This window comes from Taudactylus pleione, unplaced genomic scaffold (genome assembly GCF_031769625.1).
Source record: "Taudactylus pleione unplaced genomic scaffold, aTauple2 ptg000095l, whole genome shotgun sequence".
Taxonomy (NCBI): Eukaryota; Metazoa; Chordata; class Amphibia; order Anura; family Myobatrachidae; genus Taudactylus; species Taudactylus pleione.
Window position 1 is genome coordinate 15,505,492 of NW_028284497.1, and position 8,318 is coordinate 15,513,809.

Sequence of the window (8,318 nt, forward strand, 5' to 3'; positions counted from 1 at the left end):
AGGCCAGCACCATCCAACATCGCGATTGATGGTAATCCAAGGCTTCAGTCGCAGCACTCGGATTGCAGATGCAGCAGGAGGTGTCAGACATCTCCTGCTGCATTTGCATTTTAGCAAGGGAGGAATTGCAAAGCTGCTTGTGTGTGGCTTTGCAATTCCGTCCTCTGCTGAATCAGGGCCTGAGTTAACTAGCAATCCGTATTGGGAAGCAGTCGGGAAGCCGACGGACGAAATCCCGACCACCGGCTTCCCGACTCTCTAATCCTGGCAAGGCACTAATGACAAGCGTTGAAATTCCGACGCCTATCATTAGACCTACGCCGGGAGCCCGACGCCCAGCATACCGAATGAAGGTGAGCCGGGCATCGGGCGCGGACAGCCTCGAGGGGGAGGGTTAGGTTTTAGGGTTCCGGGGGGATTTAGGGTTAGGCACCCCCGGGAGGGTTAGGTTTAGGCTAGGGGATGGGGGGGTTAGGGTTAGGGTTAGGCAACCCTGCGGGGAGGTTAGGGTTAGGCACCCCCCCGGGAGACCTGGGTTTAGGCAGCGGGGAAGGGGGGGTTAGGTTTAGGAACTTAGAGGGGGGTTAGGGTTAGGCACTGGGGGGGAGGTTAGGTTTAGGCACCCCTAAGGGAGAGTTAGGGGGGTAGATTAGTGTTACTTACCTTTAGAAGCAGTCAGGATTTCCACCCCTGCAGGGTATGCGGCCGGCGGGATTACATATCAATTCCATCTGTATCACCTTTTATCCTTTTGTTGCCAGAATGTATTAATCTTGCAGTGCCAGAGGAGCTACTGCGAAAATGTATCTCCCAGTGATGTAGTAACTCATTCTGTAGTCAACTGCAGCGAAAGCCCTCTGTCCTCATTCTAGGGAAGATGTATCAAACCTTGGAGAGACATAAAGTGGAGAAGTTGCCTAAAGCAATTGCTAACTATCATTTCAAAGGGCCGAACTCAATTCAGTGCGAAGATGAATAACCACAGAAGGGAGATCCCGCAGCTATTCAATACACCGCACTGTTTGCCTGGTCAGGAATTGGTTACGTCAGAGAATGCTGGCTCTCGTGACTTAACCTGGGTTTTAGATGTGAGAACCGGCTTTTTTCTGACTAAATGCCGGGTGCGCGGCTGTTAGTGCCGCACTAAACCGGCAAGCAACTGCACTTTTGTCAGATTTCTCCTCACATCCCCAGGGGTGTGCGAGAAGAAATCCTTTAGCCGCCTAAACAGCGCGGTGTATAGAATAGCTCTGGGAGCTCCCTCCCGCAGCTTTTCATCTTCTCATTGAATTGAATTCAGCCCAATTGACTGTGTTAGATAAATTACAGTCAGAAGCTGATTAGTTGATTTGGGCAACTTCTCCACTTTATCTCTCTCCAATGATTGATACACCTCCCCCTTAGTTTTGTTTGTGCTCTTATTTCATAGATAGGACTGGGGTTATAGGGTTTTACTAGCATCGCTATCACCAGTAAAGTCATTATACTGTCTCTAACTGCTACAACTTTTATAATATCATCTGTGAGTATACAGGTTACCAAAGTTCAGCTCTGTATCAGCTATTTATAGGCAAGAATGTGCACCGTCTATTATTCCCAGTGTATGCATTGAGTATCCCCACTTACACAAAACAGTATCAGTAAACCAAAATATACAAAGCATAAATCACAGATGATACTTGCGGCACAGTACTGTGCACATTCACACGCTGAACATTTCAAGGAAAAGAAGACTGAAGAACTGTATCTCCTGCTGTAGCACAGTGCGAGTTGCCATAATGCCACCCTGAGATGGCATTATGGACCTGATTCAGACCCTCTCGCTAGGATGCGTTCACTCGTAGCTGTCGATGGTGCGCATTGTGCGCATGCGTATGTATTGTCGTGAAGCGTGCGCATAGACTGCCCAGCAGTGTGAGTGACAGGTGAAGCCGTTTGTGGGTGGTGACAGGGGCTGGCCGCTAGAAACGGGAGAGTGGAGGTGAAAAAGCAGGTGTGCCCGAGCGTCTTAACGCCATTGCAGAGGCGTGCATAATTAAGACGGAGCATCATAGTACACGTCACCTGGCTGGATTTTACACTGAAGTGCTTGCAGTGCTTGTGGTAGGGTATGGTCAACCACAAGCGCTGCGTTCACTTCCGATGGTACCCAATGGTTGCATACACATCCTGGAGAGGACGTTTATAAGTGGGCGTGTTAAGACAGGCTGGTGGGCGTCAGCATACACAGGACGATCGCACTTGCTGTGTGATCACCTGCCTTTCTGTCACTTAGCTGAATTTGCATACGCATCGGACGAGCGTCCACATCTAGTGAGCGGGTCTGAATGAGGTCCTATGTTTCAAACCCAAGGGGTGAAAAGTTAACATTTTTGCCAATTGATAAATAAGAACAGTTCGATCCCCCCATACAAATCTATGGAGATGGTGGTAAGATGCAGTAAATGTATTAGTGCTGGAGAAATCTATCATTTCTCTGGCATTTAGCACTTTATATATACTGAGAAACAATGAGAAGTCTTTTTCCAGCTAAAAGTGACTTTTCTTTTTCAATTAAGAAAATAAAAAGATTTTTCAAAGAAAATGAATACAGTTCTGCTCATATGTTCACATTGAATAACTTCCCTTTTACATTATGCATTTTTATTATAGCAAACAATCTAACAATCTAATTGCTTAAAAAAAAGTGAGATTGAGCAACACAGGCAGTTGGAGATCAGACAAATTCATGTTACGAAATGTTTCAGAAAGACATTGGGGCGAGGAAGATAAGACATTTGCTATTACCTGAGAAGAGAAGACAGAAGTCATGTCATACCTAATAATTAAGTTCACGGAAGGTTACTGAGTTGTTATCTGCATTGTGCAAGTCCTAAAACTTCTGATAAACATACTCACTATGTGTGTGTAGAAGATAATCCACAATATTATACAAACTAATCATGGGATAAAGTCGTTTTTGGCAAGGTCCAGGATGGTATTCAGAGCTGGGCAATAAGTGCAGATAAACATGACCACTGGCTCTGAGTGGTGCTCAAACCATGAAAACCCACTCCACGTGTTTAGTGCCTAAGTGCCATCATAAAATAGCCATAGTTTTAAAATATTCCCTATTAAAGCTTTGCATTTGCATGTTTATAAGGACACACATCATACCCCTCCCCGAAATTGTTTTACTGGATGCCAAACATTTTGCAATACGCAGTAATATCACCTTTCCAAGTTTATTGAAGGATACCGCAATGTTTTGCAACAATGTAGAAGAATGCTCTCCAATTCTGATCAGTAGCTCAATATTTCTGAAGCAATTTGGGCATCTGACATGGGAACGATAAACTAGGCCCCTGGATTATTATCATAAGAATAGAATTCTCTAGTTGCCAATACCTGAAGGTGCTGGTGCAGAGTTGGAAATAAAATGTGCATTACTTAAAAGAAACATAGTAATAGCGTATTCCCACACATATGCAGAGCTGCATGCTTCTCCAGATGCTCATGTCTCTGCATCATATGCACCAGGTGTATTACTAGCTATAATCATTGGTGTGTAATGGTGTTTGCCCTATACTATGTGCAAAAGATACACCTCCTTATAGGAGTATATAGGCTTACATGCTGGGCTGCATTGTGTGGACATGCCCTTACTGAAGTGTTCCTACGTGATAATGCTTCCTCACGCCCCAGTTCTGACCATCTGGTTATAAGTGTAGATGTGATCAGAATGTGTTTGACACTGCATTCTCATATTTGCAGTTATAATTTGGTATGTGTAGTGCAAATTTAGGCAACGTAGGAGACAATGGAAGGCGTTCGCCTCCTGGCACCAGCCCTGAAGGGGGCACACTGACGTTCTCCATTGTTTCAGGTTCTGCTTTATCTGCCCCAGAGCAGGAATAAGCAGAAAAGCTAGGGGGCATATTAGGCTTTCCTCCTTCGCCCAGGGCCACCACCGTGGAGTCCGGTCTTTAGGGATTGATCTCCAGCAAAGAAATAGCAACAATGTACATAAAAGGGACAGTGCAGTGCAGGGCAGAGGCTGCAGTGCATGGCTCCCCTCCTTTGTTGGTTCTTCCCCCTCACACATGCAGGACCTACTGCTGCTGTTGCTGTGGGACCAACAAATAGCAATAACAGAAGACCCTGAGTGTGTGTGACTGGGTGCTGCTGGAGTGTTGGAAGTGAATGCAGGGGGAAGAGAGTGAGTGTCTGGGTGCTGCTGGGGTGTTAGCAGTGAATGTGGTTTTTGGGGACTGTGTGTGATTGCTGCTAGGACTGGGGTGTTAGTAGTTTATGCGAGCAGAGGGGGGCACCAACAACTATCTCGCCTCCTGGCTCCTGACGCAACAGGAATAAATTTAACTCTGTATCAGCCTCAATGGGTCTAAAAAACAATGGGAATGGTCATGAATACACTTTTCTATAACCCCATTTACCGTACATATTGCACAGGGGGTAAACATAGATATGTATTATTTATATAAAACAGAAAGTTCCCGAACGTATATTACATAGCATTGTTCGGCCACAGCAGTACAGGAGTGGGGCGGCGTTTTGTATATACCGTATATACTCAAGTATAAGCCGAGTTTTTCGGCACATTTTTTGTGCTGAAAAAGCCCCCCCTCTGCTTATAATCAAGTGATGCCCGCATGGTACGCAGCTGAGTAGCGTACCATACGGGCCACGGTGCAGACTGTGGGGGTCATTCAGACCCGCTCGCGAGTGCAGGACACTCGCAAGCGGGTCGATGTTGCCCCACTGCAATTGCGCACGACGGAGGGAGCTCCGTCGTGCGCATGCGCGAGACCCGGATAGCGGCGGGCTCTCCGTCGCTCCGGGTCTCGCACCAAAGGGGGCGTGCTGTCGATGTTGATTGACAGCACGCCCCCTTTGGTGGGTGTGCCGGGGGCGTGGCTGCCAGACGGAGGCATTCCCATGGGAACGCCTACCGTCTGAAGCCGGCCCCACTGACATCACTAGTGATGTCAGTGGGAGTGATTTTGGCTCTGATAGAGCCAAAATCACTCCAGGGCTTGCGGCAGCGAGACTCTACCGCAGGGTCGCCGTCGCAAGCCCGATGGTCGTGATGTTCTTGACCATCGCGACCATCTTTTTGGCCGCTCGCATAAGCTGTGGGTGGTAACCCACAGCTATGCGAGCGTCCATAAGGCCGCTCCATTTTCATGTAGGAGGGCCCTGATTCAGAGCGAGCGCTCTGGTCAGAGCGTCCGGCTCTGAATCAGGCCCCGTGTCTCTGTGACACAGCTGCACCGCGTGTGTAGCGCTGACCGGACAGAGTTCGGTCAGCACTACACACTGCCAAACACACAGCCGCCGGAGCCGGCAGCTGTGTGTTTGTTATAATCAGCAGCCGATGAGAGTCTGTCAGACTCTCATCGGCTGCTGCTGCTCCCACTGCGGGACCCATCTTCCGGCTCCCGCAGTGGGTAATGGGAGACAGTGTCGGGACCAGGAGCGGGGTTTCAGGTAAGTGTTTTTTTTTTTTATATTTCATCTCTCTACTGGGGGCAGTACCAGGAGGGGGTTACTACTGGGGGCACTACCAGGGGGGGATTAATACTGGGGGCACTACCAGGGGGGGATTAATACTGGGGGCACTACCAGGGGGGGATATTGCTACTGGGGGCACTACCAGGGGGCGGTATTACTACTGGGGGCACTACCAGGGGGCGGTATTACTACTGGGGACACTACCAGGGGGCGGTATTACTACTGGGGACACTACCAGGGGGGGTATTAGTACTGGGGACACTACCAGAGGGGGAATATTACTACTGGGGGGCAGTACCAGGGGGGATTACTACTGGGGGCACTACAAGGGGGAATTAATACTGGGGGCACTACCAGGGGGGGATTAATACTGGGGGCACTACCAGGGGGTGATATTGCTACTGTGGGCACTACCAGGGGGGCGGTATTACTACTGGGGGCACTACCAAGGGGGGGTATTACTACTGGGGACACTACCAGAGGGGGAATATTACTACTGGGGGCAGTACCAGGGGGGGATTACTACTGGGGCAGTACCAGGGGGATATTGCTACTGGGGGCACTACCGGGGGGGTATTACTACTGGGAGCACTATCAGAGGGGGGATATTACTACTGGGGGCAGTACCAGGGGGGAGGGATTACTACCAGTAGCTGCTGCATTTCCCACCCTAGGCTTATACTCGAGTCAATACGTTTTCCCAGTTTTTTGTGGTAAAATTAGGTACCTCGGCTTATATTCGGGTCGACTTATACTTGAGTATATACGGTAGTTTTTTCCTTTTTCCTGGAACCTGGACAGTAATATCAGTGAGTGCACACTGTGTAGCACAGGAGCCTGATTAAGAGGTGGGTGCAATGTTGATACCGCAGGCAATCGACTGATGTTGTAAGTCTGCACATGTGTCCGAGTCACACTGCGCATATGGCCCGATGTTACAGCTCAAAGGGCCTAATTTAGAGATGAACACAGTAGCGTCTTTGTACACAACCGTGTGCTAAAAAATGCAAATGCAGCAAAAGGCATCTTAAGTAATAAAAACACCGACTGCCGGCTTCTCTGATCCAGTACTGCATCTGAAGACACAGCAATTGAATCAGAAGGTGACCATCGGACATCTGAGTATCTCTTAGGTTACTCAGGATGTCCGGGGAAATCACGCTGCAGGGGCCAGTGAAGATGTGTCTAAGGACGTAGCCACCTGCCTTGGCATGGCCAGATAATGAGGCCAACATGCTCCTGTTTTCTGGAATCCTCCGTATTCCCACCCCATCACCGCTCCCAAAAGCCAGCAGCATCTCAATTATGCTGTGGCACTTGGGGCAGTGCAAGCAAAGTATGTGCATACGCAGATCTGAATACATCGGAGATGTGCATAAACATCGGGTCTACGTACATCTGATACAATACAAGTGAATTTGGAGTCCAAGAGATTGAGATTTCAGTGGGTGTTCCTGGGAAATAACATGGGGGTGGCTAGGCAGGATGCACCTAAAGATGCCATAGCGCTGACACAGGACACCATGGCCTGCATAGGGTTGGTGTAAGTTTCGATGGTGTGACAGTTGGTGCAGGATGGTATGTTTAAAAATGCACCAAGATGTATTAGCGCCACTGCAAGTGGGCGTCTCAATATGTTCAGAAATGGCCGCAGCATTAGCATCAAGATGCAGATGTGGCTGCGGCACGAGAGACAGATGCATCTGCGCCCACATTTAAATCAGCCCCTAGGTCTGATGAACACGCATGCGCGCTGACTTGGTGATTTCAAATTTAACAGCACATAGTTTTATTACATATTTATAATTATTTTTAAGACTGTACACACTATGGGGCCTATTCATCATCACTTAATTTTTACAAAAGCAGGTGAAAATGAAGTTATCGGGCCATTCATCAAGACAGAATGGCCCGCTGTCCCCATACACTAGTATGGGGACAGGAATTCATCAAGCTCAGAAAATGTTGTAGTTTTGGAGCTTGAGTGCGGGAGCATTCATCATCTTCAGATGACGAGTACCCGCTTTCGGATACCTCAGTCCCTGACCGGCTTCTTCCGACGGACGTCGGGGCTCTTATGCGCATGCATGACCTGTAGCTCACGCATGTGCACTTGTCCGCGAAAGGAGCAGTGAAGAGCTTCGGGGGAGACCGCTGATATTCGGATCAGCTGTCACCGCGGCGCAGCAATGAGGAATTTGCTTCGGCGCTCGCGTCGAGATGGATTGTTAATTATTGGGGTACGTTCGCACCTCAATAATTAACATAATGAATAGAATCCCTATATGCTTTAATAACTAATTAATGTGTTAATTGTATTTGTAAAACACTGCATGCACTGAAATAATGTGTTCAACCCAATATTTTTATTCATTTGAATCCTGCAGGGCCACATTTATAACACATATCACATAACACATATCACATAACACATATCACATATCACATGCATTTCAAACTCAGGTCAGATGGTGAAACAGGATGCAGTATCATGGGATTTTCGGAAGAAATGGTTATATAAGGCAGCATCTCAAATGCATCTAAACACATTTTGTTACACTAATAAATGCTTGAACAGCTAGCACATAAGCCTTCAGAGTGTACAAAGTCTAAAGCTTTCAACAAGAAAGGAGCAAGCATATGTTTTGTTAACAGTGCAATATACTCCTACTACTATCACTTGGAGATTTACAGCATTGTCTCTTGGAAGCAAGTAGCTACAGTAGTGGGTTGATGCTTGCCCACAAAACCCACAGATAGTCAAAACAAAAACCCATTGCCCAGACAGCTAATACCTGATGTTTTCC